Source organism: Pleurodeles waltl, chromosome 3_1, assembly GCF_031143425.1.
Source record: "Pleurodeles waltl isolate 20211129_DDA chromosome 3_1, aPleWal1.hap1.20221129, whole genome shotgun sequence".
In the NCBI taxonomy this organism is placed as follows: domain Eukaryota; kingdom Metazoa; phylum Chordata; class Amphibia; order Caudata; family Salamandridae; genus Pleurodeles; species Pleurodeles waltl.
In genome coordinates this window covers 1,659,714,069-1,659,732,964 of record NC_090440.1, presented here as the reverse complement: position 1 = coordinate 1,659,732,964, position 18,896 = coordinate 1,659,714,069, and positions in this window count along the sequence as shown.

Here is an 18,896-nt window from a genome sequence, read left to right as displayed (position 1 = left end):
TGCCATAGCAATGTGCATTTAACATCTATCAGGCACACATGGCCCCATAAAAGCAACTCCACTAAATACTGCGTTATCTCCTCTTCTCTACACCTTTCCCAAAAGTAAAGAGCATTAGGAGGAGAAGAGTCTATGCAAAGGAACTGAAAGACTGAGAGAAGCTACTATTTCACAGATCCGACATCAACTGCAACCCATTTGTTGCAGATGACAAGCAGCTGAAGGGGAAACACATGTCATATTTTTTCAGCCTCTTAACTTCAACTCATAAGCTTTCTGATAGTTCAGAAGTACTAGGTCTTCTCTAACACTCTTGACCTCCTTTCTCCGCGTCAGTACCTTGGGAACACCGTGCTAAAATACATAGTTGCCTGGTTGACTGCATGCAGCAAATGCTGCAATCAATATGATGAACGGAGTCTTTCCTAAAGTCATCTACTCAGCATTTGGCCATAGGTTTTGGCATTGTGGTTATTCCATCCGCCTCTGCCTTTTTACAGTGTCTCCTTCATTTACTGCAGTGTGTTGTTTTGCTGTTTGCTAAGTGTGCATTTGTTAGTGTCCTTTCTAGCTTGCACATGCCTTTCAATACACACTGCCAAGTTTGATTACAGCTACTATTTCATTCAGAGATGTAGCTTATTAAGTCATATTAGTGGGATTTAAGTCTCAAATTTTCCAACAATCAAAGGGGTGTAGCAAACTAAAAATGATAGGGTGGGTTAGGTTAAATGGATAATGGTAATAGATAGGGTTAGGGGTAGCAGTTTTCTGTGATTTGGAAAAGTAAGGCTATGCAGCATAGAGACTCAGCGAGATAGTCTGGACTATGCTGTCCCTCTAGCCCATTCCTCCTCACAAGAATGTAAGACAGAGCAGCCCTAATGTGCAGGCTCTCATAACCTCAGACCTAACATCGGCTAACCAGGCTTAGGATAGGCAGAGAGAGCAGATATTTCAGTAGCCCAGGCCGAGCATCAAACCACACTTGGAGGAAGAGAGGAATCAGGAAGGGCAGGCTAGGTGAAAACTACAAAATAGTAGAAGATGCTGCATTTATCTAACAGTGTGTAATGATATAAAACACTCCAGCAAAGGAAAGTTTGAAACTAACTGGACCATAACCCCCTTCTACACTTGTCACAGCAGATTATATGATAGTATAACTGAAAAGAATGTGCCACTGACGAAGTAAACACTTAGACAAATATAAGCTGTATTGTGCATATAATAGTTACGGGAATTGTGTTTAATGTGTGCGGTTCTTGTAGGGTGACTTAGACCCTCCTTATGAACACGGCGGGAAAGACCGCACCGCCGGCGGTGGCGGTAACTACTGCCAACAGGCTGGCAGTCTGGACCACCAAAAAATGAAGCACATGAAAAACAGGCAGCCTGAAAACCACTCACGGCCAGTAGAGGAGTGTCGACAATGACGGAAAAGGCCATCCACAGGCAGACGGAAAGGCCCTACCCGCCCAACAAATATGGACGCACAAGACTGCAGTCAGTTCCGGGGCGGGAACTCAAAGAAGAAAACACTCACTGGAGGCACACACAACACGCTGAAGCAGACATGGAGAGAGAACTGGAAATCATGCCAGTGCTGCTCCTTGCCATATACCTCCACGACCGTGAAAGCCGACAAAGACGATGATGTTAAGTACCGCAACCTACCAAACAAGGGAAGAAATGGCACAGTTACATACCCACCCACTCCACCCACACCACAATGCACCCAAACACCTCACAACAACACAAGCCATACACACCTGAGCAAGAGGTACTTACCCGACACAATGCCAAGACAACCTGCCCAAAGTAAACAACACCCCCACACAATGAAACGATGAACCACGTATCCAGAGTGTGCCAACACCAACACTGGCCACACAAACTTTATTACAAATTCAATAACAGATTGTCCAAATGAGGCCATTGGCCAGTCCAACATAAAACTCCCACATTTGTACATGGTACTCCACCATAAAGGGATATAAATGGGGCAGCCAGGCACCTCCGGGAACAGGGGCAGGGGGTTGTGGGGTGGGGACTTACATCTTGGAGGGGGGCTTGGGCTTATGTTTGGGAGGTGGAGGGGGTTTGGGTTTAGCCTTGGAAGGTGGGGGAGCGGGCTTCCACCGGGGGTGGCAGATGGACCAGGGCCAGCACGTGGCTTCTTGCTCACTGGGGAAGGGGCACGGAATGGGAAGGGCAGACAGGGGCAGACATGGACCTGGAAGGAATGGACAGGGCAAGGAGGTGGGCACGTTTAAGGATGAGACCGGGTGGGGTAGTGGGTTCAAAAAGGGCAACACGGGATAGGAAAAGTTTTTTAGGGTCAGTCGGGGTGGACATGGAGGAAGGGGTGGGAGTGGAGGTAGAGGGAGTGGTTGTAACAGGTGTAGGTGTGCTTGACGTGGATGCAGGTGCCTGTACAGTATGCTGAGGTGTGGTGGGTGGGTGTCTGGGAACGTTTGAGTGTCTTGGGAGGAGGGGGGACACAGTGGGACAAGACAGGCTGCCACTATAAATGGATGGTGTCTGGGTGTCTGGAGGTTTGGAGAGTGTGCTGCAAGTGTCACTCAAAGTCGTTGTGGTGAGTGCAGGTGTGGTGTCTGGGGTGCATGACTGGATGTCTGATGTTGTGGTGACTGCAAGAATGGGGCCAGCAGCAGTGACTGAGGGTGCAGTGCTTGTAGAGTGTGCATGTAGAAGAGACAGACAGGGATTCAGGAGAGGTGGACACACTGGGGGAAGTGGATGTTGTCATGTGTGCCTTTGCATGTTGGCTGTGTGTATGTCTGTGGTGGGAAGATTGGTGCTTGTGTTTCTCTGTATGTTTTTTGTGTGTTGAGGTGTGTGCATGGCTGTCTGAACGTGTGCTTGGGATGGGTGAAGGGAGTGGGGTGCTGGAAGGGGTAGAGGTGGTTGGAGGGGGGACGGAAAGACCAGGGACACTGGCTGCCCTCAAAGAGGAGGCCAGAGCCTGAAAAGATCTCTGTAGGCCAGACATGGCTTTGTGAATGCCTTCCAGGTATGCATTGCACTGCTGCATCTGGGATGCTAGCCCCTGGATGGCATTCACTATGGTTGTCTGCCCCACAGAGATGGTCCTCAGGAGGTCAATAGCCTCCTCAATGAGGGCAGCAGGGCTGACTGGGGCAGGGGATGAGGTGCCTGAGGCAAAGGAGACGTCCATCCTTCTGGGTGAGTGGGCACAGGCAACTGGGTGGAGAGCAACTGGGAGGGCGGTGATGTTAGGGAGTGGCAGAAGATGTCAAAGATTGGGTGGGCCCACTAGGGTCCACCACCAGGGAGCTCCCATTGGAAGAGGTATCAGAGTCACTACCTCCAGTGGTAGTAGCCTCCCCCATGGTACTCCCCTCACCCTCCAACCAACTGGTCCCTTTGGCGTCAGTAGACTCTGCTTCCTTGGAATCGTGGGCCGCTGCATCCCCACTCGCCGGTACCACTGCTCCCTCGCCAGATGATGCTGATATACACAGACAACACAAGAGTACAGGGGTGGAGAGCCACACCAGGAGAGAAATATGTTAACACCTGAATGGATGTAGATATTTGGTTCACTCATACTCCCACCCACCTAATACACCAACACACGACACCTACAGCTATAGTCATGCCTATGCTCCTGACTAGTGGCCACAACCCTGGCACACAACCATCTCCCACATTACAGAAGGACCTGAGGAACTGCAGACCTGCCCCTAATCATCTTTTGCCCATGGGGGCCGTATTGCTGTAAGACACCAGTCAGAGTCCCTGCAACTAGACAGCATACATAGTACAGCACCCTAAGACATCCATCAAGGAGGCATAAAATGGTCTCAGTACTCACCCCCTTGTGTCTTCTGTGCAGCTTTCAAGCGCCCATCCAAGTCTGGATATGCCCTTGCCAGAATGTGGCACATTGGGGGGTCAGGGGCGAAGTCATTGGGAGGACTTCCCTAGCTGGGCCTCGCAGGTCTTCCTTGCCCAGCGCTGCAGGTCCTCCCACCACTTCCTGCAGTGGGTGCTCCGTTGGTTGTAGACCCCCAGGGTCCACACCTCCCTGACGATGGTCTGTCAGAATCCCCTCTTCTAATGGGCACTGACCTGTAGGGGAAACACAGAAAAGTAACACAGAGGTCAGACAATGTCCATTTGATACTGCTGGCTATACGTCCCCTTTGGGACGGACACTTAACAACATCATTCCACCACCTCACTCACGCTGATTGTCAAACATTCAACGCCTGTGCAGTTACAAATGGTGCACACATGCATACAGGCATTTACCACAATCACACACATCCTTGCATGCCATCCGCCTACTCACCTGCACCTCTGGTCGCCCATATAACTTGGCATACAGGGGTAGGACCCCATCCACCAGCTTCTCCAGCTCCTCCGTCGTGAAGGCAGGGGCCCTTTCCCCTGTGACTCCTGCAATTTGAGTAACCAGAGTTAGGACACAGCAGCACACTCAGTGGAGTACTTCCATGCACAGAATCTGGGAGGCAAGTGAACCTGGGGTGTGCACCATCACCGCTGGCGGCAATCATGATAGGCCCAGATTCCCCATTGATAATCATGTTAACCAATGAATGGGTGCATGGCGGTGAACACCGCCTTACGCCATTTCAACAACCGCTAGCGGTATGAGGTCACTTCCACTGCTACATATCTGGATGGTAGGGGGCTGCCATTTTGCAAGTACTACGCAGATATTTCCTGGTCATGGGTCCCATGCAGGCCCTGTGGACCCCAGCCCTCATTCGCATGCCCAAATGACCATTTACTGCCCACAACAGTCCAGATGTATCCGTTAAAACATGTCACACCAGTTGTACATCCTACAATGCTTGTGTGTAACCTACATGTTGTACAGCAGTGTTTTATGCACAAAAGGATGTGCAAATAAATGGATGTCCCTCACATGTGTTCACCACTCCTCCTAGGTACAGACCCATGTGCCGAGGGAGGGCCCCATCTGTGTACAGACCTCTTGTTGATTTGGAGACCATGGTGGGATATCACATCATTATCAAATACAGACTCACTCGTGCTACTATCCATGAACTTTGTGCATTACTGGACCCTCTACTGAGACCGGCAAATCAGAATCACCATGCTATCCCTACTGAAGTGCAAGTGCTCTCTGTACTCCATTTCCTGGCCAAGGGCTCATTTCAGGTGACAGTGAGCATGGGTGCAGGGTTCTCACAGCCAATGTTTAGCCTTATCCTCTCAAAATTCCTGGATGTATTTGTACTACACCTGCAGACATATGTGAAGTTTCCCCAAAGGGCTGAACTCCCTGCCATCAAGTCAGACTTTTATGTCTTTGCCAACAATCCCCATGTGATAGGTGCCATCGATGGCACCCACATAGCTCTCATCCCCCCAAGAGTAAGTGAACAGGTGTACAGAAGTATGAAGAACTTCCACTCAATGAACATACAGTTGGTGTGTACTGCAGACCAATACATTTCACATGTGAATGCCATGTTCCCTGGATCAGTCCATGATTAATTTGCCCTGAGGAACAGCAGTGTGCCACACATGATGGAACAACTACAAGGGGACAGAAGATGGCTCATAGGTGAGTGTGATTGACACTTTTTCTGTACATAGCTGACAGCCAGGCTGTCTGCAACTAATGGTAGTTTGTTACAGTCCTGTTTCACCCACTTTTGCTGGTGATTCTGGCTACCCCAAGATGCATTGGCTCCTGACACCAGTGAGGAATCCTAGGACAGATGCAGAGAGGAATTACAATGAGGCCCATGGATGTACTAGGAGGGTGATAGAGCACACTACAGGTCACCCGAAGGCTAGATTCCATTGCCTCCATCTCTCTGGGGGATCCCTGTGCTATGACCCTGAGTAGGTGTGTAGAATAGTGGTGGCCTGCTGCATGCTGCACAACGTGGCTGTGAGGAAATCTATCCCCCTACTGGAGGAGGAGGGTGCTGTATATTCAGAACTGCTTTCTCTGAGAGGGGATGAGAGTGACCGTGATAATGAAGAGGGGGAAGATGTTCACTCCAGGAACCAACTATACTTCCAGTGACTATGAGATACTGTTCACTTGATGTTGTCTGCACTGCATAATGCCAGTCTGACATATTCACTATGGGGATGTGGGGTCTGTAGTCATTGACACTGTTACATGAATTTCAGGTGCCACGTGCCATGATAACCAACATGGTGTACATTTATGTTTACTCCACACAATGTTGTGCGTGGGGTGTCATTCCTGCAATAAAGGTCTGATTATTGAATTTAATTGTGAAATGCATTCACACTTACAATTGATTCAACATAATGACACAGGACATAGAAATTGGCGTACATGTGTTTTAATTGTTGTCAGGAATGCATCTGTGCTCTTTACAGTGAGAGGGAGTGGGCTGATGGTAGAAGTCCATACTGGCTACATGGTCTCAGCGATTGGTGTCAGTGGGTATAGGTCCATCTGTACCTTGCAAGTTGTTGAGCTGCTATTGGCCGGTGAGGATGGGAGCACAGTGGCACACTTGGGAGACTGTTCGTGTCAAAGTCACTTCTTTGAGGGTGCCTTGGTCTTGGTTGGTGTGCCAGTGCCATATCTGCGTCTGAGGGACCGTTTGAGTGTCTGGTGCTGGACTATACAGGTAGGGGTGCTGGTCTCCTGTGTATCCTTAGACAGTTACACCAGTAAAGTTGCTGCTACTGATGTTGATGGCTGGTCTGTGTCGTGATCAGTGGTAGGGGCTTCCTGGTTTGTGGGGGTCTCAGGCTGGGTTGGGTGGTGGTGCTGCAGCACCCCTGCAATAGTGGCTATGGAGGCATTGAGTTGTTTCCACTGCTCCATGGTCTCTTGATGTTGGGCTTTCTGCAGCCTTTGACTCTGCTCCAGGGTAGCCAAGATCTGGCCCATCCTGTCTTGGGTATGGTGGTATGCTCCCAGGACCTCAGAGATCACCTCCTGGGCTACAGCATCCATCCTTTGGCCTCCCCCCGGGCCACTGATACCCTCCCACTGGGCCTATCCCCTTGTGCCTGTGTCCCCTGCACAGGTCTGGCGGTACCACTTGTGCTGGGGCCATAATCATCCTGCCTGTTGGTACTTGTGTTCCACCAGTCTGTGGCCTGGAGACACTGGTGTGAGGTTGTTTTGCATGGGCAGATGTTGGTGGCTGGGTGGTAGGGGTGTCAGTGGTGTTCTGGGTGGGGCTGCTGGAGGGTGACAGTCCAGGACTGTGTGATGGACCAGGGTATTCCTCAGTGTCCACAGTTCCCTCTCCAGTGTCCTGAGTGGTGCCTCTGTCTCCATGTGGGGCGCTGGCACTCCTTGTCCTTTCCGTCAGGGTGGCATAGGTGGTGGCACCTGTGGGGGGAATGGACATGTATGTTACATTTACTAATTCAGATGAGGATGCACAGCTCTGGCCTATTTTGTGCAGTTTTTTCACCTGTTGGGCTATGCAGGGACCTTTTGTGGGGTTACCATTGCATTTTGAATGGGATGTGGTGGTGCATTGTGGGTGGTGTAGTGCTATTGTGATACTTTGCAGAGGTGGGTGGTTGTGCACAGGGGGAGGGATGTGGGGCTGTTGGTGGGTTTGTTGGCATGCAAGGTGCCTGGATGTGGTGATCAAGGCCAGAGTGGGGTGTGATCCTGATGGTAGTTGGAGGGGTGTGCTGGTGCATTCATTGCAGGTGTGGTGGATATGGGGTAATTATAGATGACTTACCGAAGTCCATTCCTCCAGTGAGTCCAGTGAGGCCCTCAGGGAGCAGGATGGCCAGTACCTTTTTTCTCCCAGTCGGTGTATACGGGGGGACGTAGGTGGGGGTCCTCCCCCAGTCTTCTGGACCGCAATGTTGTGCCTCAATGCCATTGACCTCACCTTCTCGCCCAGGTCGTTCCATCTCTTGCGGATGTCGTCCTTCGTGCGTGGATGGTTTCCCACTGCTTTGACCTTGTTCACTATAGTCTGCCATAATTCAATTTTCCTGGCCAAGGGTGTGTGCTGGACCTGTGCCCCGAAGATTTGTGGCTCGACCTTGAGTATCTCATCCACCATTGTTCTTAGCTCCCTTTCTGTGAAGTGTGGGTGCTTAGGGGGTGCCATGATGGGTGGTGTGGGTGGTGTGTTCTGTGGATATTGTTGAGGGTGCTGTTGTGTGGTTGGGTGAGTGAGTTGGGTGATGTTGCGTTCAGTGTTTGTGTGTAGTGTTGTCAGTCTGGCTTATCCTTTTGGCAATGCAAAGGATTGTGGGGTATATCTGTATGTGTTTTATAGGGTTATGGATGTGTGTCAGGTGTGTGGGTTTCAAAGTTACTAATGTGTGCTTTTCTTGCTGTTGGGTACCATTGCTGGCTGTGGCGGTCAGTGCCACCAATGGTCATTCGGCATCCACTAACTGCCGCAGTGATTTGTGCATCATTATTTGGAGGGCGGGGGATTTGTGTGCTTGGCGGTGGCGGGGTGGGATGTGTGGCCTTTCCACTGACAAGGCTTTGGCGGTGGCTGGTGGTAGCAGAAAATTTGGCTGATTCTGTTTTTGGCATCTTTATATGGCGGGTTTCTGTTCACCGCCAATGGCGGGCTTCTGTTCACCATCACCAGGGCAGCCGACGGCATTTACCGCCATGTATTATAATGACCCCCTTAGTGTGACTTGGAGCACAATCAGACATCCTAGCACAACATACATTCTTTTGGATCATATTGCAAAGGTGCTCGTGTCATGACTGGCAGAGTTTTTGAACTGGATATCATTCCAGTGCAAGATACTATGTTTAGATTAACTTTAAAACTTACCCCACTTTGGATGTGTGCTGTTCAGTGCAAAGTGGGAAAAGTTGGCAAAAATAAAGGATTTTTTCCTTTTTTACATGAGCTTCAAAGAGACATTATTTTTTGCCTCAAAGTCATGTCTACTATTGTTCGTAGATTGTGCTTTGTGTCAGAAACTGTGGGTGGTGGCATAGGAATGCCCATGTATCACCCATGGAATGCCTCCTTTGAACAAACAAATTGCAACCAGCAAAAAGAGCTTCTTTGCATTAGTTTCAGGCAACATTCCAGTGTAAAACATGTTTTGCATTGGAAAGTAAATCCAAAATAAATATTTTTTGCAGTTTTGCATTGCTTATATGATGCAGACTCAAAGCAAAATGATGGTAAATCTGCCCCCGTTAATTTTACACAAACTGCTATTTAAGTACCATCTACGAGCCTTTCCAAATCCTCAGCATACAGAAAAATGTTGAGTATTTTTCTCTGAGAACTATGGGGACCATCCCTGCAAGTCTTCAAAGAGGACAGGCAATCATGGTTCGAACACTCAGTTAGATCCACTACTATGGCCTCAACAGACTAGTATACAACAGTGTGTGTGATGAACACTTCTGAAACATGAAAGTACATGCTTCTCTCCCTCACAGAATAAGTATAGTACACTATCAGCTGTGCAAGTGGCACTCACAGAGAAGTTACACACAGGTATTAGCAGTACACATTTACATCTTTCACAGAAAAGATGCACCAAGTGCATCAGTTGATAAGCTTCTTCAACTAAAATGTACACCACAACATCCCTCACACAAAAGGAAGAGTTGGGAATCGAAATCCCAAGTTTCAGTTCCTCATGGAACAGGTGCAGTATGGGCAGATGTACACGCTACAGGTACATCATGGTAAGAGCAGTTCAAGATCTCTCCCTGTCACTACAGCAACTGTGCAAGCTTCCTGTTGACCCTGGACAGTTAAATCTGAGGAAGTATCAGTTAAGGCTCCTCTCAGATAACAGGTACAGCACAGTCAACAGCAGCCACATTGCCTATTTGACCCTTATATTTGAGTATGGTTGTGTGGATTTGTAAGTCTATGATAAGTAAAATGGTTAAGTATGGATGTTTGTCAATACACATCTGTTGCTTCAGCACTAATATGCCTAAGGGGTGAACGTTTGCTAACAAATACATGTGTTGTGTTAGTTGTGTTGTGTGTGGAAGGGTGAATGGCTGCATTGATACATGAGTAAATGGATGGAGAAGTGGATGGTGGTGTCAGTTGGTGGACAGTTGGATGAGTGGGAGGCTGAATTTATATTTTGAATGCTGAATTTGTGTGGACTCATGGATGTATAGATGAATGGAGAATGTGGATGAGATAGCAGCTGAAGGCAAAATGTCAGTGACTTGATAGGTATTTGTGCAAAGATATTTGATGCTTACTTTGTGTGTATGAGTGGATTAAAGGTTGCTTTGTGTATGTTTTATTTGTGTATGCCTTTTCATGTGTGTAGGGATGTGTGTGCGTATGAATGGGTCTTGTGTGTGGGCATGTTCCCAGATTGATGTATATTTGAATGGATATGCATGAATGACGTTAATGCTGCTGCACTTGGAGCTAGCTCCATTCTGCACGTGATGAGCTCTAAAAATTGACTAGTGACTGGAGAGAATCTGCTTTTACTTGCTGAGCAAAAAGGCACAAGAAATTGCTGTGATGGGAAAGCACTGTTACCAAATCTCATGGCGAATCCCAATATTACAGTTGCTGGGAGTTATCTTGCACGTAGGACCCCAGTAAGTAAACTTCTAAAATGACAAAGATAATGTCTTTGATATGGTATTGTGATTTGGTCACTGCTGGCTGTAATAGTAGTCTATGACAGAAATAATAACAGTGAACCATCTAAGAATGATGCACAACATGTTGGTGGCATGTAGATTCCAGTTCTAAGGTCACAACTGTGACTTCAGCAGTTGTGTTTACCATGTGCCCCCATTTATAAGGACATGTATCATTTACAGTGCCTCAGAATGGCACAAGATGAAGTGCTATAGAAATTAATCTTTCGGATGCTAATGACCTGGAACAACCCCCTAACACTGGTGCCATGACCCACTATCACTTTGTGGAGAAAAATGGGTGTCACTCCAGGACTAGGGGAGTAGGTAATGCTATACTGGTGGATTTGAAACTCCAAATAAGGTGAAAGTGAACAAAGCTGAATTTTGTTAAGACCACACAGCTTTAGATAAATTCACTGGAAAGCAGGTTCTATGTCTGATACTTCTCATGTACACCAGGGGACTCAGGTAGATCAAAACCATTTAATCACCAATTTCAATTGTTGAAGCGCTGTGTCCCATGTGTCCAAGTACACACATAGGGGGTCATTCCAACCCTGGCGGTCGGTGTTAAAGCGGCGGCCAACCCGCAAACAGGCAGGCGGCCAAAAAAATTGAATTCTGACCCTGGCGGGAACCGCCAACACAGACCGCCACTTTAACACTCCGACCGCCACGGCGGGACAAACAAACAGCGCGGCGGTCACCGCCAACAGACAGGCGGCAGACAATGTACCGCCCACCCTATCACAACTCACCAATCCGCCACCTTTTCCGGGGCGGGAGCCCCGCCGATAAAAACACGGCGGAAACAGACTACGAACGGGAAAACGCTCACCCTACACACTCCACGAGGAATCTGGACAGCATGGAACCAGAACTACACATCCTACCAGCAATTGTCTACCTGCTCCTCTACCAGGAGCACGAACGCCGGCGCAGAAGACAACGGTGAGTACTGCACCTACGACACAGGGGAGGGGGGAGGAGAAAAGAATACTGGCACACACATACGCGACACACACCTCCCCCCCACCCAACTACCTACACACCAATGCAGAGCAACAACTCGGAGTGACACCCCCCAACCCCCCCGGAAGAATGCAAAGACAAAATAATATGTTATTGGAATTCAAATATATTGAGTTGAAGGGCCCAGCGGAGCGGTGCAGAGACGGCGGTGCCCAGCGGAGCGGTGCTTGAGAGGAAGTGCCCAGCGGAGCGGTGCTTGAGAGGAAGGGCCCAGCGGAGCGGTGCTTGAGTTGAAGGGCCCAGCGGAGCGGTGCAGAGACGGCGGTGCCCAGCGGAGCGGTGCTTGAGAGGAAGTGCCCAGCGGAGCGGTGCTTGAGAGGAAAGGCCCAGCGGAGCGGTGCTTGAGTTGAAGGGCCCAGCGGAGCGGTACAGAGATGGCAGTGCCCAGCGGAGCGGTGCTTGAGAGGAAGTGCCCAGCGGAGCGGTGCTTGAGAGGAAGGGCCCAGCGGAGTGGTGCTTGAGTTGAAGGGCCCAGCAGAGCGGTGCAGAGACGGCGGTGCCCAGCGGAGCGGTGCTTGAGAGGAAGTGCCCAGCGGAGCGGTGCTTGAGAGGAAGGGCCCAGCGGAGCGGTGCTTAAGTTGAAGGGCCCAGGGGAGCGGTGCAGAGACGGCGGTGCCCAGCGGAGCGGTGCTTGAGATGAAGGGCCCTGTTCAGCGGTGCTTGTCTTTAAGGGCCCTGTTCAGCGGTTCTTGTCTTGAAGGGCCCTGTTCAGCGGTTCTTGAGACGGCAGTGCCCTGTTCAGCGGTGCTTGTCTTGAAGGGCCCTGTTCAGCGGTTCTTGAGACGGCGGTGCCCTGTTCAGCGGTGCTTGTCTTGAAGGGCCCTGTTCAGCGGTTCTTGAGACGGCGGTGCCCTGTTCAGTGGTGCTTGTCTTGAAGGGCCCTGTTCAGCAGTTCTTGAGACGGCGGTGCCCTGTTCAGCGGTGCTTGTCTTGAAGGGCCCTGTTCAGCAGTGCTTGTCTTTAAGGGCCCTGTTCAGCGCTTCTTGAGACGACGGTGCCCTGTTCAGCGGTGCTTGTCTTGAAGGGCCCTGTTCAGCGGTTCTTCACATGTGTCTCCAGGGCACCAGATCTGGCCAATATATGGTGTTCACTCGCCATCCGACTTCTCGCTTGCGGGGCCCTCCTGTGCTGGTGTCCCGTGCCCGTGGGTGTACTCCTTCACCCCCTCCTGGGCAGCTCGCCTGCTGCCGGACTTGTTGGCCGTGCTGCCCTTGCCATCCTTGCCTGTTCCTCTGTGTCCCTTGCCTCCCTTTGGAGATGTGCCAGGTGGCACCCCACTTCCTGACGGTGCCAGGGTGGTGCCTGTGGAGGCTGCCGTCTCTGTCCTTTCACGCCGGCCCTTGCCTTTTTGGGATTTTTTCCCAGGGGGTGGGCTGGCTGTCCCTTTGCTGCTGGCCGATGTAGCTGCCCTCGAAGGTGGTGGACTCCAATATCCCTGGACTATGGTCCTTGTAGGTCCAGGACTTGTGGTGGCTGAGGTGCTGATTGGACTTTTACGAGATGGAGGGGGTGGGTCAGGTGATGGAAAGAGCTTAATTTTGGAGAGGAAAAACTTTTTAGGAGCAATGGGAAGGGTAGGTGCAGTGGGTATGGGAGTGGAGGAAGAGGATGTGGTTGTAGGAGAGTCAAGTGTGCTGTCGTTGGGTGCAGGTGCTTGTGACGGAGGCTGTCGTGAGGTGGATGGCTGTTGGGTGGGTGGCTGCCTGCGTTTGTGTGGTTTGGAAGAGGGGGTGACAGACACACTGGGAGAGGACACAGGGGACGTGTAAATGGCAGTGGGGGTGGTGACTGCACATGTGCGGAGTGTTCTGGTGGGTGTGCTGGTGATGGACGTAGTGGCTGATGAAGTGGTGCATGCAAGTGTGAGTGGAGACGTCACAGGGAGTGAGGAGGGAGACGAGGAGGAGGGGGACACAGAGGAGGCAGTGGCTGTTGGCATGTCTGCATGTGGATGTTGCTTGTGTGAATGCTTGTGGGATGTGTGGTGCTTATGTTTGGATGAGCTGACCTTGGGTGTTGAGTTGTGTGCAGGCTGGTCTGTAGGTGTGTCTGGGATAGGCAGAGGAACAGGGGAGTGGGACTGGGTGGAGGGAGTTGGAGGAGGGAGGCAGGAGACAGGGACAATGGCTGCCGTCAGTGCTGAGGCCAGAGCGTTGAACGATCTCTGATGGGCAGCCTGACCCGAATGAATGCCCTTCAGGTATGCATTGCTCCGATGCACCTCCCTTTCCACCCCCTGGATGGCATTCAAAAGAGTAGACTGCCCAACAATGAGCATCCGGAGGAGGTCAATGACCTCCTCACTGAGGGCAGCAGGGGTAACTGGGGCAGGGCCTGAGGTGCCTGGGGCGAAGGAGATGCCCGCCTTGGTGTGCGAGCGGGCACGGGGCGAACGCTGAGGGGCTGCTTGGAGGGCGGAGCTGGTGCGCTGGGTGGTGGCTGTACCTGTTGTTGCGGTGGGCACGGATGTTGCCGCCACCACAAGGGAGCTCCCTTCCGAGGACGTGTCGGTGTCGCTGATGTCTCCACGTGTCCCCGTTGTGGAGCCCCCCTCGCCCGCCGTCTCACTGGTGAAATCAGAGTCCGTTGCATGGCCCTCCGGGGCCATGTGAGATGCAGCTCCCTCGTGCTCCAATGCCACTTCTCCTCTGCCAGATGATGCTAATGCACACATGAACAGGAAGAGCAGACAAAAAAAGGGGGGGGGAGAAATAAAGACATGTTGAGTGCATGCATTGGCAACACAGTTGGCGGAGAGGACAGACACAGAAGCCCCCTGCACTACGCCGTGCACTTGGGGTACACTACTCAATCAGTGAGACTTGGCCTACAAGCCAATGGACGACATCTGCACACATAGGTGACACAAGGCCATGGATAGCTGTACTTGGCACCCTATAGAGGTGGAGGGCGGGCCCAGGGCCATGCCTTACGGAAGGGACTAGCCTACAGAAATCGCCCTGGCCTAGGGATACCCACATCCCTCCTCCCCCACCCAGACACCTCCACTGCGCGCTAAGATAGCAGAATGTGCTTGTACTCACCCCCTTGTGTCTGCTGTGATGTCCTCACATGCCCATCCAAATCTGGGTAGGCCACCGCCAGGATCCGAGACATCAGGGGGGTCAATTGACGAGTGGCACCCCTCCTACGTTGGAAGGCCATCCCCAGCAGAGCCTCCGCGGTCTTTCTGCTCCCGCGGCGGATGTCCTGCCACCTCTTGCGGCAGTGGGTGCCCCGTCTGTTGTGGACCCCCAGGGTCCGAACGTCCTTGGCGATGGCATGCCAAATGTCGACTTTCTGATGGGCGCTGACCTATGTGACACGTACAGGGAGAGAAAATAAAATATCAACATTTTCTACATGCTGGATGTGAGTGTCCCCCCCATCCCCACCCTTGCCATCTGGCACATGCTCTCATCTGTCGTTTGATACATGCCTCATACGCTCCCCTCCGCACCTTCGTTCATTCACCCCACTCAACCCAGGCATTGCCCACAAAGCATGGTCCCAGTGTACTAACCTGTTGGTCTGGAGGACCGTAGAGTAGCGCATACTGGGGGAAGACCCTATCCACGAGTTTCTCCAATTCTTCAGAAGTGAAGGCAGAGGCCCTTTCCCCAGTCACAGCAGCCATTGTCTCTTCCAGACCGAGGTCACAGCAGCAATTGCAGTATAGGTCCTCTCCTGTGGATGATCAGGTCTCGAGTGATTAAGCTGATAGAAAATGGCGGTCACGCCCGCGGCGGTGCGTACCGCGGCAGTGCGTACCGCGACCGCCGGCGCACTTCGTCATTGGCTCCTGAAACCCATAGGGTTCTATGTTAACCAATGCGGCTTTGCACCGCTGTCTTTGACCGCCTCCCGCCACGGAGTGCCACGCCAGCGCATTGACCTCACATCCCATTGTCACACTTCACAGGTCAGGCAGCCGCCATTTCAAGGGCCCACATGGCTTAATTTCTACTGCGTCACACAGGCCTAGGCCTTGCATTGCCACTCATACAAGCCATTCAATGCATAGCGAATCGTGTACTGTGCAAGCTGTGGGAACGTACCTGTGGTTTGCTTGACTCTGTGCTCCATGTTGTCCTTCCTAGGCACCGTCCGCTGGGACTTGCGAGGAGATGGAGGAATGTTCCAGTGTACAGACCGCTGGTGGACCTGTCGACAATGGAAGAAAGGCATGTCATACTGACATACAGGCTTGACCGAGCCACTATACAGGAACTGTGTGCCCAGCTGGAGCCAGACCTGATGTCACCCATTCGCCAACCCACAGGGATTCCCCCTCTGGTGCAGGTTCTGTCAGTACTCCATTTTTTGGCAAGTGGATCATTCCAAACAACAGTGGCAATTTCATCAGGGATGTCTCAGCCTATGTTTTCTAAGGTTTTGTCCAGAGTGTTGTCTGCCCTGATGAAATACATGCGGAGCTACATTGTTTTCCCTGAGGTGGGCGATTTGGCTACAGTGAAGGGTGATTTCTATGCCCTTGGACATATTCCCAACATCATTGGTGCCATTGATGGGACCCATGTGGCTTTGGTTCCCCCCAGTGAAAGTGAACAGGTGTACAGGAACAGAAAAAGTTATCATTCTATGAATGTCCAGGTGGTCTGTTTGGCTGACCAGTACATCTCCCATGTAAATGCCAAGTTCCCTGGGTCAGTGCATGACGCGTACATCATGCGAAATAGCAGCATCCCTTATGTGATGGAACAGCTACAGAGACACCGTGTGTGGCTAATTGGTGACTCTGGTTACCCCAACCTGTCGTGGCTACTGACCCCAGTGATGAATCCCAGGACCAGGGCAGAGGAACGGTACAATGAGGCCCATGGGCGGACTAGGAGGGTGATCGAGCGGACCTTCGGCCTCCTGAAGGCCAGGTTTAGGTGCATGCATATGACAGGTGGATCCCTAATGTACTCACCGAAGAAGGTGTGCCAGATCATCGTGGCCTGCTGTATGCTTCACAATCTGGCTTTGCGACGCCAGGTGCCTTTCCTGCAGGAGGATGGTCCAGAGGGTGGTGTTGTGGCAGCTGTGGAGCCTGTGGAGAGTGAAGAGGAGGAAGACGACGGGGACGACACAGACAACAGGGACACAGTGATACAACAGTATTTTCAATAACACACAGGTACGAATCAACACCGCCATTTCACATGTACTTACAGTCTCCTGCCTCTCTACTGTCTGAGTTTCCCCCCAGTTTATGTTAACTGAGTTGTGACTTTCCCTTCCGTTTTCAGAGATGTGGGCCCCACTGCGTGACCTCTGCTTTGTTTGCCCATGGACTACAGCTGTGTGACAGTGGTATGTTGTCATCACAATGTAACTGAACATTTTGGCACCGTTATGTCTAATACATTAGTTCAAAAGACAAGCAGACTCCAGATAATTTTAGTGCAATAAGTGATTTTATTTAAGTGCTAAATTTAGCAAAATGCTTGAAAATCGGTGATGGGTGATGGTGGAGTAATGTCCATGGCAGAGTCCAGATTTTCAGTCTCACAGGTGCATTGTCCATATGCCTGTGGAAGGATGGAGCAGGGGCAGTTCAAGGTTGGACAGGGTGACAATGTGGGACAGTGGGATGACATCAGGGGGTATCCTTTGCTGGCTGGGGTCTTGGCATCCTACTCTGTCTTCTTCCTAGATCTCAGGTAGCGCTTGCGGGGTGGTTCTTCTTCTGCAGGAGGTGGGGTTCTGGTGGCCTGTTGTTGTGTGGGGGCCTCCTGTCCACTAGCACCGGCGGAGGTGGTGGCCTGTTCTTGGTCCATGCTGGTGACAGGGGCCCTTTGTGGTGCCACATGGTCCCGCAATGTGGTGACAATCTGGTTAAGAGCCACGACGATGGTCCCCATTGCGGAACTAATGGCTCGGAGTTCTTCCCTGAACCCCATGTACTGTTCCTCCCGCAGTACCTGGATCTCCTGGAACCTGGCCAGTACCGTAGACATCGTCTCCTGGGAGTGGTGGTATGCTCCCATGATGGAGGAGAGGGCCTCGTGGAGAGCGGGTTCCCTGGGCCTGTCCCCCCCCTGTCGCACAGCAGCCCTCCCAGTTCCCCTGTTTCCCTGGGCCTCTGTCCCCTGGACAGTGTGCCCACTACCACTGCCCCCAGGTCCCTGCTGTTGTTGGGGTGGTGGGTCAACCTGGGTGCCCTGTAGTGGTGGACACACCGCTGATTGACGTGTCCTGGAGACAGAGGTATGGGCCTGCTGGGTGGGAGCTGTGCTGGTGTTCCCAGAGGGGGGTAGGTCTGCTGTGGCCTGTGGCTGTGTGAGGGGAACCGACTGTCCCGAGGTCCCCGATGGGCCGGGCTGGTCATCAGGGTCCAGGGAGACAGAGCTGCTGTCATCACTGGGGGCCTCTTCTGGGGGTGGGATGGACATTTCTGGACCCTCCTGGGTGGTGTGGTGGCGTTCGGGTCCTGCAGGGGTATAAGAGTATGGTTATTGCTTCTGTGTGTGCCATAGTGTGCAATGGGTGGGTGGCCGTGTACCCCAGTGCTGGCATTCCCTTGTGGGGGCTGTTGTGACGGTGGCTTGTGGGGGAGATGGGTATGTGCAGTGGGCATGCTTTGGTGATGGGTGTCCATGCTTTGTGGACGCATGCAGGGCTAGGTGTTGGGATGGGTGGCTTGTGATGGTGAGCCATTTGCAAGGAGTTGGTGTGATGGGGGTGGGGGTGAGGGTGGGGGTATGTTTTGGCATGCAGCTGGGGTGGGGGGAATGAAGTAGTGAAGATTTGACTTACCAGAGTCCATTCCTCCAGCTACTCCTGCGAGGCCCCCAGGATACAGGATGTGCAACACTTGCTCCTCCCATGCTGTAAATTCTGGGGGAGTAGGTGGGGGTCCGCCGCCAGTCTTCTGCACCGCAATGTTGTGCCTTGATACCATGGAACGCACCTTCCCCCGTAGGTCGTTCCACCGCTTCCTGATATCGTCCCGATTTCGTGGATGCTGTCCCACAGCGTTGACCCTGTCCACTATTCTTTGCCATAGCTCCATCTTCCTGGCAATGGTAGTGTGCTGCACCTGTGTCCCGAAGAGCTGGGGCTCTACCCGAACTATTTCCTCCACCATGACCCTGAGTTCTGCGTCAGAAAACCTGGGGTGTCTTTGGGGTGCCATGGGGTGGTGTGGATGAGGTGTGGGGTGGTGTATGTGTTGTAGAGTGTGGTGAGTGTGGTGGTGTGTGGTGTTTTGTGCGTG